General features: G+C 45.0%; 1 protein-coding gene across 1 annotated transcript in view; it reads left to right on the top strand.

The window, feature by feature from the left end:
* Nucleotides 1-19,855, top strand: part of LOC102450210 (uncharacterized) — a 174,846-nt gene that overhangs the window by 36,670 nt on the left and 118,321 nt on the right. The window lies entirely within an intron of this gene.

Raw genomic sequence — 19,855 nt, 5'->3', positions numbered from 1 at the left:
GGTTTTGGTCCCATTGGGGCTGTGCATCAGAGTGCTTCAAGTTCCTATGACTTAGCCTTCCCAGAATTGAGCTCTTCTCAGTGTTTGTATTGCTTTGCTGCTGGCAGTGACCCCAACTCTGTTCCTTTGCTGGGGGAAGACTAGAGCATCTTGTTTAGCAGGACAGCATGGTGATGTGCCCAGAGGGCAGATAGAGGCAGGTTCAGTGTTATGATCAGCCCATCAGGTAATAGTCTCAAGGGGATCTCTGTGACCGAACCCAACACAGCAGGATATGGGAAGGGGCTATCAAAATAGTGGTAATGTGCTGTGTGGCACAGAACCAACTTCTTTAGGGGCTTCAAGTGTGAGTTCATGCAAGGAGTGTTAAGAGCAGAGCTGGAGTTCTGCCATTTTCTAAAACCCTCCAGCCACTCACCCTGTGGTAGGAACCTGTACAGGGCATAGCTTCGTCAGGCAGTGGCTGTCAGATGCGTCTTTGCCCTCTCAGAACTTGAAGAAAACTGATTGCTCAGGCAAGAAATGTTATGAGTTTTAATTCCTTATTATTAGCCAAGCTCCTAGGTATTAAACAAAAATGCTTCTAGAATGTCTTCTCTTAAATGTCTAAGATATATAAAATTCGTAAGTTTCTTTTATATCTACGAATGACCCACATGGCCTAACTATGTAGTATTGCTATTTACAGGTCATGTGAACAATATATTGATAGGGCTACTTTATTTCATAGCTGTATCTGTATTTTTGTGTTGTTTGTTTTTAAATGGTGTGCAAAATTGCATAATGCTGACCTTTTGATGTGACTAGTGTCGGTATAATTTTTTTTAACTTGCATCTGTTTGACTTGTTCTGAGCTACAGAAAAACTATGTGGAACAGAAGCAAAACAGTAGCTTAGAATGGAAAAGTACAAAGTGTCTTAATAGGAGCAGAGAAACTACTGGCATAGATTCTGTTTTTAGGATTGCTCCAAAATAGAAAACTTTAGCATTTTTTCTCTGTTCTGTTGTTTTGGGGTTTGGATCAAGCTGTAGAATAGACTTCCTTATGTAAGACTGAAGTCAATAGGCATTGAGTCTGGCTCCTAGTCCACATGAAAAATGCTGGATTTGTGCTCTGGAAAACAATCCTTTATCTACAGAACGGCTGTGTCTACATTGGCAAGATTTTGTGCAAAATCAGCCGTTTTTGTGCAAAATTTTGCCAATGTAGTCTACACTGGCCACGAGTTTTTGTGCAAGAACACTGACGTTCTAATGTATGAAATCAGTGCTTCTTGCTCAAATACTCTGATGCTCCCGCTCAGGGATAAGTCCTCTTGCGAAAGTATTCTTGCACAGGCAATGTTAATTTCTTGTGCAAGAAAGCCCGATGTTTAAAATGGCCATCGGAGCTTTCTTGCACAAGAGAGCGTCTACACTGGCACAGATGCTTTTGCACAAAAGCACATGCCAGTGTAGATGTAGCCAACAAGTGTATCATGGCTGGTGTTGGTGCAAGTTTTCTTACACTAATAGACAGTATCCCGAACTAGAGGTTGGATGGTGATAGAAATGTAGCCGTGTTAGTCTGGGGTAGTTGAAGCAAAATGCAGGACAATGTAGCACTTTAAAGACTAACAAGATGGTTTATTAGATGATGAGCTTTCGTGGGCCAGACCCACTTCCTCAGATCAAATAGGTCTGGCCCACGAAAGCTCATCATCTAATAAACCATCTTGTTAGTCTTTAAAGTGCTACATTGTCCTGCATTTTGCTAGAGGTTGGATGGAATTTTATCTTCCATTTTTGCCCCCTCAGTCCTTGATCTGCTCACCAGGGTAACAGTGGTGGTTATGGTTTTGATACAATAATAGCATTTAATCATGACCAAATGGACTGGGCACCATTTCACTTCAAACTGATCTCTGTGGAACTGTAAGATGGAAACAGTTCATTTTTTCTTAAAACAGAGGAGCCGCTCTTGGGTCTGTTGAACTCATATTCCAATGCAGCATCCATAGGAGTAAAAGGGAAAAGAATAAAGATTGTTTGGCACATTGACTCTTACAGCTCTCTGGCTAGAGAAGACTGACAGTTTGTGGGCATTGTTGACAGTTGCTACATTTGGCCCTACATTTTGTGGAACCCTGTGTCATGTAAACTGTGTGGGAGTGTAGTAGTGTGGTCTCCCATCTCCAGACATAAAAAGAATTAAAGCTACCCTGGGAAATGTCTGAAGATAGGGGTCAACCATGCGAGGCTTTGTGGAAGCCAATCAGAGTGCAGGAGAGATGTATAAAAGAGATGGCTGGGTAGGCTGAGCACACTCTCTCTCTAGCTCTGAAGTGAGAAGGACCTAGTTGTCTGCTAGCTGAGGTACCACAGACAGAGCAGTGCTGGCAAAGGCAGGGTGAGCCAGAGATGCTCCAGCCTGAGTAGTCCTAGGCTGAGGTCTAGAGCAGTGGTCACTAACCTGTAAATCAGGATCTACTGGTAGATCCTGGAGCCTCTGACAGGTGATCCTGACTGGCATGGCCAGGAAGCTATCGAACGCTGGCCCTTCAGTTGCCCCTCCACCCACTGTCATGCTGCTCCTGCCCTCTGCCTTGGAGCTGCCCCCCAGAAGCCTCCTGTTTGCTGTGCAGAGTGTGGGAGAGAGAATAGGAGGAGTGTTGATGTCAGGGTGTTCCTCCTCCCCCCACTTCTGTACCCCACCTCCACACAAAGAGAAGGGGATGGAGGGAGCTTGGCAATGCAAATCTCTGTCACTCTCACACACTGTGTGTGTCTCTGTCATTTACACACACACACACACACACACACACACACACACACACACACACACACACACACACACACACACACACTGTCCTTCACTCTCATGTCCTGACCCAACATATATGTGGAGGGTTTTTGTTGTTGTTACTTTTAGTGCTTGCTAAGTGGGTTACTTTTGGTTTTGACTGGTCTGTGCATTTCATAATTTTCATTTCTCTCTTATGCTTAAATTTAATTCTTTGAGTAGTGAGATCTAAAATGCCTAACCTGTTGTGGCTGGAGTCATTATCCCTGTGGTAATTGCTGCTCTTGAATGTGGCTGGCATATCCCTGTGGCCCCTGAGAGAGGCAGATCAGGGGGTCTCCACGTGCTGTCCTTGCCTGCAGACACGGCTTCTGCAGCTCCCATTGATCAATAATGGAGAGCTGTGGACAGTAGAAGCTGTGGGCTCAGTGCCTGTAGATGGGGGGCAGCACATGGCACCATGGAGCCATTGCTGTACCTGCCAGCTGTTTTCAGGAGTGGTGCAGGGCCAGGGCAGGAGTAAGCCTGCCTTAACCCCACTGCTCCACCACCCAGAAGCCATCTCAGTTAAATGGTGCCCAGCCAGAGCCTGCTTCTTGAACCCCTGTCTCAGCCCTCAACCTCCTTCTGCTGCAACCTCCTGCCCCAGATGCGAGTCCCCCTGCACCCAAACTCTTTCCCAGAGCTTGCACCCTGAAATTACTCCTGGACCCCAGTGCCCCACTCTGGGCTAAGCCCAGAGCCCCTCCCACACTCCAAAGTCTTTGGCCCAAGACCAGAGCCTGCACCCCAATCTCCTACCCCAGCCTGGTGAAGGTGAATGAGGATGAGGGAGGAAGGAGAACAGAGTGAGCAGGATGAGGCCCCAGAGAAGGGGTGGGGGAAAAGCCGGGTTTGAGGTAGATCTTACATTGCACTTAAATTGAAAAAGTGATCATGTGGTTAAAAAGGTTGGAGACCGCTGGTCTAGAGTAATAGAGGCTTGAGGGGCACTGGGGCTGCAGGGAGGCAGCCAGGGCAGTCAGAGGCAGCAGGTTCACACCCCCTTGCCTATGATAAATGGCCATGTCAAACTGCACTTTGGCCCTGAGGCAGGGGCTAGATGATGACTGGCAGTAGGGTCACTGAGGCAAAGAGGGTATAGGGGATTGGAGAATTCTGAGGGGGAAGACCCCAGAGTGTGGGGCAGTACCTGGAGGGAAGGGTGCCAAGATCTGGGAGGGATGCTCTCAGGACCGTCTTTAGGATTTATGGTGCCCTAGGCGGGAGTATTAAACTGGTGCCCCTGACTTGCTCTTCCACCTCTATCCTCTCCACTTCCCTGAGACCCCAGCAGCCAATCCCCTCCCTCAGACTGTGCTGCAGGCAGCGCATTCGGCCCTCTCTAGGACCCAGCCCTGCTGTTACATGCTCCACTGCTTCCCATCATAGACGTGTGCAGCACATTTCATTAGGGTGTGAACCCAAAGAATTTTTTTAAAATGTACTCTTTGACCCCCGTTAGCCACACCCCTGACCCCCGTTAGCCACACACCCTGACCCCGATTAGCCACGCCTCTGGAGGCAACACTCTCGGAGCAAGATGGACACACGACTAAAAGTAAAAGGTGTCATGTGATTTCCCTCCCCCCAAGGACTTTTCCCACCATCCTCCTACCAATAGGGATTAGTTTGGCCCCCACCAATCCCCCCTCATGCAACTATCCTGCAATTGCATTAACCCAATGTGTGTGACATTAACTCAGGGGCAGAGAGGCTGGGGGAAGTGTTCCCTCTAAGAGTTTCCTCCCATGAGCAGAATGAATTTTGTGTTGTGCACCAATACTGAGTTCATGTGGCTTGTTTGGATGTGCCACTGTGGCACCCAAGGGTATGTCTACACTATCCTCCTAGTTGGAACTAGGAGGGTAATGTAGGCATACCGCACTTGCAAATGAAGCCCGGGATTTGAATTTCCCGGGCTTCATTTGCATAAGCGGGGAGCCGCCATTTTTAAAACCCCGCTGGTTTGAACCCCGTGCAGCGCGGCTACACGGGGCACGAACTAGGTAGTTCGAACTAGGCTTCCTAGTTCGAACTACCGTTACTCCTCATTTCACGAGGAGTAACGGTAGTTCGAACTAGGAAGCCTAGTTCGAACTACCTAGTTCGTGCCCCGTGTAGCCGTGCTGCACGGGGTTCGAACCAGCGGGGTTTTAAAAATGGCGGCTCCCCCCTTATGCAAATGAAGCCCGGGAAATTCAAATCCCGGGCTTCATTTGCAAGTGCGGTATGCATACATTACCCTCCTAGTTCGAACTAGCGGGGTAGTGTAGACATACCCCAAGTTATTAATAAATATCTTATAAACCTCTACCTTTTTCCTCTGCTGCCATGTCTCCTCCCCTTGCTCCATCAGCTCCCCTGGTGCCTGCTGCCCCCCAACCTCTCACCCTCCTCTGCTGTCCTGACTCCTGCCCTTCTCACTGCCCTCAACCTTCCTGAGACCTGCCCCACTCCACCAGTTCTTCTCTCCCCGCTGTGCCCACTCCTCCAGTAGCTCCACTCTGGACATGTGAGCTACCCCTCCTCATCCCCTCTCCTAACACCTCCCTTTACACACCTGCCCTGCCTCTCTCCTCTGATGCTGGTCCCTCCGCTGCAGGTGTCTGCCCTTCTGCTTTACCCCCAGAATCCCCTGGCACCTGCACCTTCCCTTAGCCCTGCACCCTCCTGGTGCCTCCCCCTTCCCTTACTGCCCCTGCCCCCTTTGCCCTCTTTTTCCCTGATGAGCACTGTACACCGACGAAGGACAGACCACCCAAGAATGCTCAGTGCAACACCCCTTTTGATTGTGCTAGGGTCCCATTTAATCACCTTGTGAGTGCATTTGGCACAGTCTGCCTCTGCTAAAGTCACTCCTTACCCGCTATCGCTGTGTAATTAACAGCCAGCAGCTGCCAACAGCAGAGGAGGGGGACCCGGGCCCACCCACTCTCCCAGGTCCCAGCCAAGGACCCTAAGACAGGGAGACAATCTCCCTGTGTTTAACGGTTGGGGGAGTTGCCCCTAAATGTGACTGTTCACGGACTCCACAACCCCGCCCTGGGCCCCTTCCTACGTCCACTGCTGGCCAACCTTCTCTTCTCAACTCCCAGCCCTGCTCGCCTTCTACGGCCCCCTCTTTGGCATGCCGGTCTTGTTTTTAAACTATTCCGCCACGCTGGCGGGTGACATCATCAACAGGTGTCTCCTGACCTGCTGGCACCCTGCTCTGCGCACCTGCACCGGCACCCCCTTTGGCCCCAGCCTCGCTCTGGCCCGGCAGCCTTTCTCCTGAGGCATTCCTGTTGCTCTCCCTGGCAGGTCCGCCTCCCGCTTGTGCCTCCCCAATCTCCGTTTCGGCGCAAGCCGCTCTCAGTGGCGTGGCTTGTACCTCCTCCCAGGGTGTTCCTCGCCGTTGCCCTGAGTGGGATGGGCTTACCCCATTACACCTGCCCTCTTACCACCCTCTGTCTCTGTTCCCCTAATGCCCCTGTGCCCTCACACATGCCTTGCTCCATCCCTGACTTCCTCATGCCATGTGCCAGACCTGGAGCTGGGCCACTCGGCGTTCGCAAACCCGGCCCATCACAAGATGACCGTCCCGCCTCTAGCCAGGCTCTCCTTCCCCACGCTCTGCTCGGCACATCTCCTTCCCCGAGCCATGGGTTGGCCATTTTTTAAAATGGCACCGCAACGTCACGCTGACGTTGCACCGCTCCCTCCAGCGTGCCGCGCGTGACCCCGCCACCAGCACAACCCCAGCTCCACTCGTCTGCTGCCATCTGGGTTGACAGCTTCCCTTCTCACAGCCTGATACCTTCTCCAGCTGGGGTCAGCTTGCTGGCCTCCTCGCCGGAGTCCCTCAGCCCAGCAGAGTGGTGCCCCAGAAAGAGTGGTGCCCTACACAACTGCGTACTCTGCATATGCCTAAGGATGGCCCTGGATGCTCCAATGCTGAGCAGAGCTAATTCCCAGAGTGCCCCGTAGGTGCTGCAGTGGTGAGTTGTGCCAGGTTACAGGGAGCCTAGACTCGGAAGTGACTGTGGGAAGAAGCATGTGTATCGAGAAGGGCTTTGCCACCCAGGAGAAGGGTGATTAGGATGTTTGGCATCCTAGAGGTGGGGCTAGTTAGACGAGGGTGTTCATCACTAAAAGAGCAGGCAGGCTTAATCTTCTGTGGCAGTGACTCGGTGTAGGTGGGAAGATCATAGGTATGTTCTGGGGGCAGATATCAATCTGTTAGACTGAAGCGTCAGGCTCTGTATGGCTGACCAGCAGATCTAAGGCCACCTTTAAGGAGTATTGTCTTTTCCTGTATCTCCATTTTAATAATAGCATATAGCACTTTTAAATCTAGAAACTGCAAAGTATTAACAATGTTCTATACAACAAACTATCAGCTGTATTTTTCCATCTGTAAAATAGGGATAATGAAGCACAGACTTCTGTGTGAGCTTGACAAAGTCACTCCCTGAACTACACTATGGAGTCAGGTCCACATAAGCCACCTTGTGTTGACCTAATTCTAAGGGCACGTCTATGCTGCACAAAATAAGCTATGCAATTTGAGCTATGAAAATTGCGCAGCTTATTTCGAGTGTATTTCAAAATAAACTGTTATTCCAAAACATCCCTTAATCCTCATGGAATGAGGTTTACAGGGACGTCAGAATAGCAAGCCTGTGATTTTGTAAGCTATTTCAAAATAACAGGCTTGTTTAAAAGACTCGGAATAGCTATCTCAGGATACCAAAAGTATCCCAAAATAGCACCGCTGTCTAGATGCACCCTAAGTATCTACACTAAAATTTTGCTCCTGCCAATGTAATTTGCCCATTACAGTGACTTCATTCCTCTTGTGCAGGTGGACTTATTGAATAATGTTGGTGTAGTTATACTGATAACAGTGTGAGTGTAGACACCTTGGTGTTTACATTGACTGTTGCTGGTTTTCAGAAACTGTCCCATAATGCCCTATGCTAACAGTTCAATTGGTGCAAGTACTCCTGGTGAGGAGACACACTGCTGAACAAGAAGTGAAGTGTAGACATGCACAAGCAATGCAATACTGAGGCAGCTGTATCCTGACATAAGTTAGGGTGACTTAATTGTGTAGATGTGTCCTTAGTCTCCATTTCCCACCTGTGAAATGGAGATAATAGCATTTCCCTCCCACAGATGTGACCAGGTACCCTAGAAATAGAAACCACCAAAATATCTTTGATAAGAAGCCAAGTTTAAAAATTGAACATACATCCTAGCCATATATGGATGGTGTTGTGCAAATGTGTGTTCCCTTCTCCCTTCAAGCCCTCTGTTCTGAACAGTTGCAGGCAAGATTCAATTTAACTTGACAAAACATGTCAGTGAATGGAATATATGTTCTCCAGCCTCCCCTGTGGGGAAACAAATGCCATTTTACTAAGTGGAAAGCTGTTTTGCTGGAAATAGAGCCTTTTAGATCTGATGAGGTTACATGACTTAATTATACATGTGGAGAAAATGATGCTTTTGAAGCACTATGCAGTGCAATCTGCTCTCTACGGAACCCTTTTAGCGTCACCTTTGTTTGAATGCCTGACATTGTTTTCCCTCAGGCTATGTCTACACTGCAGCAGTTTTCCGGAAAAATTACACTTACGTCTACATTGCTATTGCGGTCTTTCAACAAAGTCGTAAGAATAGAGGGGTTTTTCCGATGGCAGTAAACCTCCTTCTATGAGGAAGAAGCCTTTTTCCGAAAAAGGCATGTATGTACATAGAAGAGGGAGTTCTTTCGAAAGAAGAGGCCTCCAGGAAATAACACAGGTGCCCTAGTGGCCACTCCATCCATACTAATCACAACTTCAATGTGAGATAGAGTCCAATCAGTATGGACACTATCTTTTGAAAAAGCTCATCACTTTTTCCTTGTGCTCTTGCAGTGTGTACGCTCTCTTTCGAAATAAGCTTTTCTGGAAGATCTCTTCCGGAAAAGCTTCTTCCGAAAGAAGCCTGCAGTCTAGACATAGCCTGGGGGTGCGTCTAGACTGGCAAGATTTTGCGCAAAAGCAACTGCTTTTGCGCAAAAACTTGCCAGCTGTCTATACTGGCCGCTTGAATTTGTGCAAGCACACTGACTTTGTAATGTACAAAATCAGTGCTTCTTGTGCAAATACTTTCACGCTCCTGATCGGGAAAAAGCCCTCTTGCACAAGAATACTTGTGCAAGAGGGCCAGTGTAGACAGGGAAGAACTGTTTTGCGCAAAAGAGCCCCAATGGCTAAAATGGCGATCGGGGCTTTCTTGAGCAAAATCGCGTCTAGACTGGACACGGATGTTTTTGCGCAAAAGCACTTTTTGTGCAAAAGCATCCGTGCCAATCTAGATGCGCTGTTGCAGAAATACTTTTAACAGAAAACCTTTTCCGTTAAAAGTATTTCCGCAAAATCACGCCAGTCTAGGTGCAACCTCAGTGTTTGGGTCTCTGATGGGAAAAAAAGTCATTTGTGAGCATCCATTCATATTGACATGGAATGTGTCTTGTATTTGAGTGCTATATCTGGACAGTAAAGCATGTAAGTATAGCATGGCCACTAATAGCCATTCTACCTACTATGTTGATTGTGTTTATTCCTTGCATGCTCAATAGTTCATCACTATTGAAGAGATCCATTTCTATCCACTCTAGGCAATGGCTAGCATGCGTGCATAAAGGGCTCATTAAAATACCCAATAAACACTTCCTTAATTCATCTCTAGACAGGCAGAACCACTCTGATCTTAATGGTTGAAGAGAAAAAGAAATTCATATGTATTTTAAGAGAGCCATTCTGGTTACACTTTGGCATATAAAATGGAATTACTTCACTTGCTGTGCCACTAATATTTGTTGTTCTCCTAAAACATATTTATAAATACTTGTCCAAAAGTTATGTTAGAATGTGCTTATATGAAGAAAGTATCCAAATGAGAAATAAAAGGAGTAGTTTTCCCTTTTTATGTGAAATTTTTGTTTAGACCTTCTTTAATGTCACCTCAGATTTGGCTTTGATGGCCTAGGATATAACTGAATATTTACATTGCAACGTAATTCTACTTAGACACCAAAATATGCAGTCTTTACCAAATATGGTTGGAGTTTATTTTTAGGAAGAGGAACAATGCGTGAGAAAAATACTCATAAATAGGCATTTGCCTGGCAGTTTCAGGACAGGATGACTCCTTGTTTGTTAGGGAGCATGGCCCCCAAATGGGCATAGCTACAGTATTCTACATTCTTTTGATCATTTTCCTGGATACAATCTTACTAGGGCTCAGCCACAGTTAAATGCTGTAACTGGTCTTGACTCTTTTATATTGTACTCCATGTTGCTCTAATAAAGTCTTGACACCAAATCCACTTAGATGGATTCCTAGTGAGATTGGGTCTGATTTTTGAGGAATATTTGCCCTGTTTTCCTGTAAAGCCCTTGTAAGAACTCTGTCTTCAGACCAAGTGCCCCAAAATGACACAGTTGAATACCATATGGAAGAGATTTAAATTCATAGACTAAAATTATTTGTGCTCGGGTTAGAAACTCAAAGAACAGCTGTGAAAATGAACAACAGATGAGTAATTAGATTTACTGTCTCTGGGAATGGAAGCCAACAAACAGTTTGCATTTGCCAATGCACAAGATTTCATGCATGATTTTGATTAGAAATGCAACTTAGCCAATTCACAAGAATTTTTTTGTTGGGCTACCTTTCCAGACAGTTCAGAGATGGAGTGGGACTGTGCACAGCTTTACGGATTGTGTGTCAGATGTTTCCCTGGGTAGGCACCCAGGGAAAGGCTTATGCTGGGTTAGCTATTTATCAAGTGTCATGGTGAATTTGTCCCTTTTTGCTGCCCTTAGCCATATCTCAGGCTACATCTACATTGCAGGCTTCTTAGGCAAGAAGCTTTTTGTGGAAGAGATGTTCAGAAAAAACGTATTGTACAAGAGTGCATCCACACTGCAAAAGCACATTGGAAAAGTGATGCGCTTTTACGCAAGAGAGCGTCTAGACTGTATGGTCGCTCTCTCACAAGAAAGCTCTGATTGCCATTAACAGAATGGCCACCAGAGCACCTGTGCTTCTTTTGATAGGCTGTTTTTGTGCAAAAAAACCCCTCTATTTCCCGTCCCCACACAGCTTTTTGCGCAAGAGCTCTTGCACAAAAAAGAGTTATTCCTCGTAGAAAGAGGAATACCTACACCGCAAAACCCCCTCTGTTCTATCGATTCACTGTAAATATTCTTGTGCAAATCATGCTTGAGGTGTGGACACTACAAGTTTTTGCACAAAAATGGCTGTTTTGTGCAAAAACTCTTCAGTGCAGGTATAGCATAGCCCTTCTGAGGCTATCTGTGGCAGAAGCTCTGTAGTGAGAGAAACGAGCAGAAGAACCAACTTCAGAGGGCTTCTTCATGTGGCTGTACATAAGGAATTGTTCATTGAAAACCAAGCCCTTCTAAAAAATTCCTTTCAGCCCTAGAACTCACTTGATGCCAACTTGAAATGAGACTGTTACCCACTAGTAGAAAACTAATATACTGCTCCTCAGGCAAGAGTTGTCCACATAGAACTGTGAAGTCAAAAGTGATATACAAAATGACTACGTCTACACTGGCATGAATTTCCGAAAATGCTTTTAACGGAAAAGTTTTCCGTTAAAAGCATTTTCAGAAAAGAGCGTCTAGATTGGCAGGATGCTTTTCCGCAAAAGCACTTTTTGCGGAAAAGCGTCCGAGGCCAATCTAGATGCGGTTTTCCGCAAAAAAGCCCCGATCACCATTTTCATGATCGGGGCTTTTTTGCGGAAAACAGTACTATTCTGTTTACACTGGCCCTTTGGGCAAAAGTCTTTCGGAAAAAGACTTTTGCCCGAATGGGAGCAGCATAGTTTTTCCGGAAAAGCACTGATGATTTTACATGAGATCGTCAGTGCTTTTCCGGAAATTCAAGTGGCCAGTGTAGACAGCTGGCAAGTTTTTCCGGAAAAGCTGCTGATTTTCCGGAAAAACTTGCCAGTCTAGACGCAGCCAATGAGTGAATTGTGTAGAAGTGGAGTCTATTTGTATTCATTGATTAGCTCAAGAATATGGCTAAAAGTATGTTGGATCAGAGGAAGTGTTGAATTTAAAACTTGCACTAACTGTACTTTTTGTATTATGAAATACACTGTATGAGTCTCCTTTTACACAGCTCTCTGTTGGAACATGCAGAACCACAGAGAGAGAAAAAGAACCTTCTTTTCAATTACACAGAAGATGTGTTCAGACTAAAGCTTTGGGTTGGGGATACTCCCAAAGACCCATTGACTCACTGGTTTACTAGAATGAAGTAACTAAGGTACATGGTCCACCAGACTTCAAAGTAGCTGGCCTTTTCGGAAAGGAGAAAAAAAAAGCTAAATAAACAATTGTAGTCTTTGCCAGGAATAACCAGATTCAACTTTGATACAGACAGGCTGTGTCTTCATTGGCACCCTTTTCCGGAAAAGGGATGCTAATGAGACCAGTCGGAATTGCAAATGCCGTGGGGGATTTAAATATCCCCCATGGCATTTGCATGAACATGGCTGCTGCTTTTTTCCAGCTCGGGGCTTTGCCGGAGAAAAGCGCCAGTCTAGACGGGATCTTTCGGAAAATAAAGCCTTTTCCGGAAGATCCCTTATTCCTCTTAAATTCAGGAATAAGGGTGTGTCTAGACTACATGCCTCCTTCGACGGAGGCATGTAGATTAGCCAGATCGGAAGAGGGAAATGAAGCCGCGATTAAAATAATCGCGGCTTCATTTAAATTTAAATGGCTGCCCCGATCTGCCGATCAGCTGTTTGTCGGCAGATCGGGGGAGTCTGGACGCGATGCCCCGACAAAGAAGCCTTTCTTCATCGACACAGGTAAGCCTCGTGAAACCAGGTTTACCTGTGTCGATGAAGAAAGGCTTCTTTGTCGGGGCATCGCGTCCAGACTCCCCCGATCTGCCGACAAACAGCTGATCGGCAGATCGGGGCAGCCATTTAAATTTAAATGAAGCCGCGATTATTTTAATCGCGGCTTCATTTCCCTCTTCCGATCTGGCTAATCTACATGCCTCCGTCGAAGGAGGCATGTAGTCTAGACACACCCTAAGGGATCTTCCGGAAAAGGCTTTATTTTCTGAAAGATCTCGTCTAGACTGGCGCTTTTCTCCGGCAAAGCCCCGAGCCGGAAAAAAGCAGCAGCCATGTTCATGCAAATGCCATGGGCGATATTTAAATCCCCCGCGGCATTTGCAATTCTGACTGGTCTCATTAGCATCCCTTTTCCGGAAAAGGGTGCCAATGTAGACACAGCCACAATGTTGCAGCATTGAGGACTGCAGGTGCATTGCAAACCATTGTACAGAACCTTCAGGGGGTAACTGAATTAGTCTGTAACTGGAAAAACTTAAAAAACAACAAATAGCCTTGCAGCACCTTAGAGACTACCAAACATGTAGCTGGTATCATGAGCTTTCGTGGGCACAACCCACTTCTTCAAATGAATGGAGCTATTAACAGTCCAGGACACCACTCAGTGTGAGATCTGTTAATGTCTGGCAGCTGATAATGCTTTTCTTCCTTGTATGAAATTAGTTCATAATGGGGTGTTTATCTAGCCAATGAGCAAGATTAAATTAACTATAAAAACACTTCAATAAAATGCTCAATGATGTGGAAAACCCCTCTTCTACATTTGTAAGTTTGGGCTGTTTATGAAAGACTATTTATATTAGAATGAAGTTGCCATCATTTACTTAAAACCTAGTGTTAAGTTAAACAAATAAGCAATGTCTATTTACATCCAAAACTGTGAAATGGGCCAAACTGTCCGCACAATTAAAACTTTTGTTATGTGGCTCTTTTTTGAGATTGGATCTCACCTTGAGTGTTTTCACTGCAACAGAAATAAAATAAGCAATATTCTTTTTTTCACTGTGTCAGAAAAATGCTTCCATTGCCTGGGAGTTATAAGTACAATGAATAAACAATGAGATTGCTTTGCCATAAATTTCTGTCAGCCAGGCGGAAGATTTCTTCTCTTAAAAAGATGGGACACTGCACCTTCATAAAAATAAATGGAGATATCTAAGCCAGGCTAAATTGAAAGCTGAGAGGAAAGCCAGGGTTTTTGGACAATAACCTCAACCTGTACTTATTTTCAGCTCCAAATTAAAGCCTGTGTATCAATTCCTTTCAGCTGAGAAACTATCACTGTACTGATAATGAGTCAGAGTCTCAGTTCGTATAAATAAGCATAGCTTCACTAGAGCTAGGCAAATTTACACCATTTGAGGTTGGACCCAGACAAGCACTTTCAACTCCAAATGGTCTTAGAGGACTAAAAGTTTGACTTCTATAGGTGAAGCTGATAGGTCAGCATTCAAAACTCAAAAGTGTGGTGCATGTCTAGAGGGAAAAAATAAGCTTCTCTTTGACATTTACAATTTTCAACTCCTAAAGACTTTGAAAGAGCTTATGTGCAGTCATTCATAGGTTGAAACTTCTTCATTTAGGGGCCTGATCTTTGTACAATATAAGAAATTTTAATTCCCATTGATGTCAACGGGAATCGAAAGATAATACCTTGAAGTTACACTGCTCCTTAAAAAGCCATTCTCCATTAGATGCACTCTGACAATGTTATGTTACATCTGTTTGCAATAGATGGAAGCAAAACTGTTGGAAGGTCTTTTTCCCAGATCAATAGAAATGTCTGTTTGAATTCCTTGAAAAGTAGCAGAAAATATACTGCAACTTTTAATGAATGAGTCACATAGTATTTGCCTCTTTAAAAGCTAGCTGGCTTGATCCAAGAAGATCAAGTAGTATTGACTGTTCAGTACATAGATCTCTTCAGTAAGTAAACATTGAACTGCATATCTTCTAAACTTATTTGCACTTCAAATATAAATGTCCCAATCAAAAAAACAAAACAAAACAAACCTCCTTGATCAGATTAAATCGAACTGCTTGAAACCAAGTTGGCATATTCTCTAAATGGAATTCTAAGTCATTAGGAATTCTTTATGGTTCTGAGATGTTGACACAGCAATTGCTCATATTCATTATGTTAAGCAAAATAATGGGGAGAGTCTAACTATTGGAGCTGTAATCAAGGCAGCCTAACGGCTCAGGAAACTGGTTCAATACAGCTTAGGTTATAATAACCCAAAGTTATACAATGAGGCTGTCTAATTGTCTATGTGAACTGAGTTAGATGGTCTCATTCAGGGCTGAGCAGGTGGGTTAGGAGGAGAATTGGACTACCACACCTAGCATAAACTGACAAATGTGATGGGGCATCTTCCTCAGACTTAAAGGAGCTCTCCAGCTCCAGTTGGGAAGCTGGTTGCACCTGGAGGGAAGACGAAACCCAATTAAAGATCAATTTCTGTTAGGGATAAGTCTGGTGGCTACTGTACAGAGAGAACTTCCAGAAGAACAGGGAAAGGGAAGGAAAACTGTTACTCTTCTCTTAGTAATGTGGTGAGACCTGCAGGGTTGAAGAAAAGAGTTGACCTTAGGATCCTTTTCCTGAATAGAGAACTACTGGCAAAAAGCCTGGAGGGTCATAAAGAAGGCACTGGAGCAGTATTCCCTCTAATTTTCTCCATCCATGTACTGAATAAATGTTATGTGCACTACCAATAGAAACACATGTTACTGGTTGTGGACAGTTGTCGGTTCTCTGCCCATCAGCTGGGCTGCATCTGAATTTTTCTTGGGAGGCTACCCAAGTACTTAGCTTACAGGGAACATGGCACTGGAAAAGAGCAAGTTCTGGGAGTGAGCTTTGATTAAAGGGGCAGAATCTGGACTTCCAAGAAGAGAACTCTGGCAGATTTTCAGGTGAAGAATAGAGCACATAGGAAACTTAAGAGGAATGAAAATTTAAGACCAACAAAGGCAAAAGGAATTTTAAGCTTATATTGGTGGGGAACGAGGAGGGCCCTACAATGCTGGAGAGGTTCCTACACCATGCCCATTCATGAGAATCCAATGACAGAATGAGCACGGAGCCTGAACTTTCAGCTGTCCACCCAAATCTGGGGTTAAGTTCCTGCCTGTGCTGGAACTGGACTGTTTCATAGGCAATGCCAGTCTGACTCTTTCCTTTCTTTTCCATGAGACACTGATGAAAGACAGTGCGACACATTCACTCATACCCGCTCAGTTCTGGTCCTCATTTTTGGACAGCTCTAGAGCCTGATGTTCCCCTGTATTATTAATCCAATGGGCTTTCATTCCTCACCAATACATTTCTGGTTCATATGCATAGAAATGCACCAACTTCTGAAACTGAGATACTGTGAAAGATAAATGATCGTTACTCATTAAAACATAGTGGTTCAAAAGTGCATTACAATGGCATGAAGCAATGTGTTTCTAACTTAGCTGCTTAGAAAATAAAAGGGGTCCTGACTTTATTTTAAAAAAATAAATCCTTCAAGTGACATATCTCAGACCATAAAATGAATGCTCTAATATTTTGGATGATATTAACTGTAATTGGATATGTAAGGCACAAAATCCTTCCAATGTTTCTTAAACAATGTATTTAGTAGTTCAGGAAAAAATTATTAGAGAACAGATCCCGACAGAAATAAAATAAGTAGGCTGGAGTTGCTTCTGAGTTGTGTATTTGTACATTCTGAATTGCCTGATCACTTAGAATTACTTCAGAATCTATTAACTTTGAGCCATATTCTAGTGCCATTGAAGTTCATGCTGAAATTCCTATTAACTTCAACAAGATGAAGGCTTTGATTAAGGATTTCTACCACTGGGTGCCAGTCACACCCTGTTGAAAGTATACCAATGCAAGCCAGTAGCCTAGAACAGATACTTGAAACTAGGTAAATTGCACCTGTTAGGTGAATTGCTTTGCCTTTCTTCACTGACCGCTTATGCCTGTAACTGGGACAAATCCTGAGTGCAATTAAGTCCAAAGGACTTCAACCATTGAGATAGGTGTTTGACATGATGGCCAGGTGTATGGTCTTTTGTTATTTGCTCATGCTGTATAATGTTTCATGGTAGTCTTACTTCAAAACCTCAGCTACAATTAGAATAAAATGAAGAGTACCGGACAGAGGGAAATAAACATATGCAGGGAAGAGGATTTTTTTTCTGCTAAGGCTGAAGAGAGTGAAAGTCAAGACAAAAGAAGTCTGCCCCTCACTCTGGGAATAACAGAAGAGAAACATATTGTCATATCAGTGGCCATTCTATGTTTAGGATCAGAGTCTAGCCATGGATAGAAATAATAGTGAGTGAGAATGAGAGCTAGGCAAGAATTTTGTCCTGATACATCTAAACTTGGGAAGACCTTGGAATGCAAGAGGAAGCATTAGAAGCAAGAGGAACACCAAAGACAGGGTAAACCCATTACACAGTGAGGGAGAGAGCAATAACAGAAAATGTGGAAATGGCGGAAGTTCTTAATGACTTTTTCTTTGGTTTTTACCAAGAAGATCGGTGGTGACTGCATGTCTAACATACTGAATTTCCATGAAAATGAGATAGAATCAGAGGCTAAAATAGAGAAAGAACAAAGTAAAAGTTACTTAGGCAGATAATATTTTTTCAAGCCACTAGGGCCTGATGAAATGCACCCTAGAATACTCAAGGAGCTGACTGAGGAGATATCTGAGCCATTAATAATTATTTTTGAAAAGCCATGGAAGACGGGAGAAATTCTGGAAGACAGGCATTATATTTGCCTTTTTCCTATCTATAAAAAAGTGAAATAAGGACAATGTGGGGAATTACAGGCCAGTCGGCTTATCTTCTGTACCCAGAAAGATAATGGAGCAAATAATTAAGAAATTAACTTGCAAATTTCTAGAAGATAATAAGGTGATAAATGACAGTCAATATGGATTTGTTCAGAATAAATGATGTCAAACCAAACTGCTAGCTTTTTTTGACAGTGTAATAAATCTTATGGAGAGGGGGGTAAGCAGCAGATGTGATATATCTTGACTTCAATAAGACTGTTAATGCTATCTTGTAAATAAACTAAGGAAATGCAATCTAGAAGGATCTGCTATAAGGTTGGTGCACAAATGGTTGGATAACCATTCCCAGAAAGTTGTTATAAATGGTTCACAATCATGCTGGAAGGGTATAAGAAATGGAGTTCCACAGGGATCAGTTCTGGGTCTAGTTCTTTTCAATTTCTGCAACAATGATTCAGATAATGGCATAGAAAGTACACTTACCAGGCTTTCAGACAATAACAAACTGGGAGGGGTCACAAGTGCTTTGGTGGATCAGATTAAAGAAGAAAATAATCTAGACAAAGTGGAGAAATGGTCTGAAGTAAATAGGGTAAAATTCAATAAGGAAAAATCAAAGTATTCCACTTAGGGAACAATCAGTTGTACAAAATGGGAAATGACTACCTAGAATGGAGTACTATAGAAAGGGATCTAGGGGTCATAATAGACAACATGATAAATATGAGTTAACAGTGTAACACTGTTGCAAAAACAAACAAACAAAAAAACCCCATAAACATAATTCTAGGATGTATTAGCAGGAGTGCTGTAAGCAAGACACAAGATGTAATTCAACTGCTCTACTCTGCACTGGGCGCCGCATTTAAGAAAAGATATGGGAAAATTGGAGGTAGTCCAGAAGAGCAACGAAAATGACTGAAGACCTAGAAAATATGATCTATTAGAAGACTTACCTGGTGTTGCTCAGGTCCTTCAAAACGGAGCTGGCAGTGTGTGTGTAGGGGTGGGAAGGAGTTGCAGGAGTCAGGGCAGGGCTTTGAGGATGTGGGGGGAGCAGCGCAGTGGGATGGAGAGGTGTATGTGAGGGTGAGGGTTGGGATATGAGGGGCACAGTGTGGGGAGTCCCATCTGAAATGCCCCAGCCCTGCTGGCCACTCCTTTGGTGGCACTCTGTGAGATAGCTCTCCCCTGTGGCCACTCTAAGCATCACATCCCTCTGAACAGCCTCTCCCTCTCCATGTTATGGAAAACAGTCTCGTTCCTAGTGCCTCAGATGGAAGGGGCAATCCCCTCCATTTGGCCTGGAGGCAGGGGAGCATATAAAGTCTCCTCTCCACACCACCACCACACTGCCAGGGGCGCACGATGCCTAGAGTGAACTGCCAGCTCTTTTCAACAGCTGGCAGTTCCCTGTAGGTGCCACATACCCCTGGCGAGGAGAAGAGACCACAGCTGCTTTGAATAGCTGTCAGTTCCCTGGCAGGAGGAGGAGACTTTATACGCTCCTCTACTCCCAGGCCAACCAGGGCCTGGAGGTGCGGGGGTGTGCAAAGTCATTCGCTGTTCAGAGAGGCTGGCAGCTTCCTCTAGGTGTGGTGCAACACTGGCAGGGGGAGGGAGCCACCAGCCACTTTGAATAGCAAATAACTTCACGCACTCTCCCACCCCTAGGTCTCGATTGACGTGGGGGCAGGAGAGCTTCAGGGCAGGCTTTGGGCTGGGTCAAACAGCTTGGCCAACTGGATCCGGCCCATACCTTGCCCATCTCTGGTCTAAATGCTGCTTGGTCCTGCCATGAGTGCAGGGGACTGGACTAGATGTCTGTAATAAGGTTCAATCACAGGCCCCTCAACCTTTGGTCCCTCATGCACCCAGAGACTAGCCAGAGACCTCTTTTAGTGCAGCCACCCAGCCTCTTTATTGTCAGTGTCAGCTCCCACCACCTTTTGTTTGCAGCACTTTAGGCATGTCTCCTCAGAGTCCGCTTGCTGGCTGGGGACCACAGCCTTCTATTCCCTGGCTCCTCCATTATTCCCTTTCTGCCAGCCTTCTGTAGCGCCATGGCTAATGAGGCCAACAGCTGTTCCCCATTTGACCCTCAGGTTTGGGCTTGCTCAGCCAGCTCCAATTAACCTCTCCTGAGGGAGCTGGTGGGCTCTTTTCAGGCTTCCTAACCAGCAATCTGTCGCAATGACCTCTTGAGGTCCCTTCCAATCCTATGATTCTATGTTTATCTTGCCTGAGCCAATCTCCTCTAGTGAAACGTTTTG

The sequence above is a fragment of the Pelodiscus sinensis genome, chromosome 10 (genome assembly GCF_052426305.1).
Source record: "Pelodiscus sinensis isolate ZL-2025 chromosome 10, ASM5242630v1, whole genome shotgun sequence".
Lineage (NCBI taxonomy): Eukaryota > Metazoa > Chordata > Testudines > Trionychidae > Pelodiscus > Pelodiscus sinensis.
The sequence above is the reverse complement of the archived record's forward strand: the minus strand, read 5'-3'. Positions and strand labels throughout refer to the sequence as shown.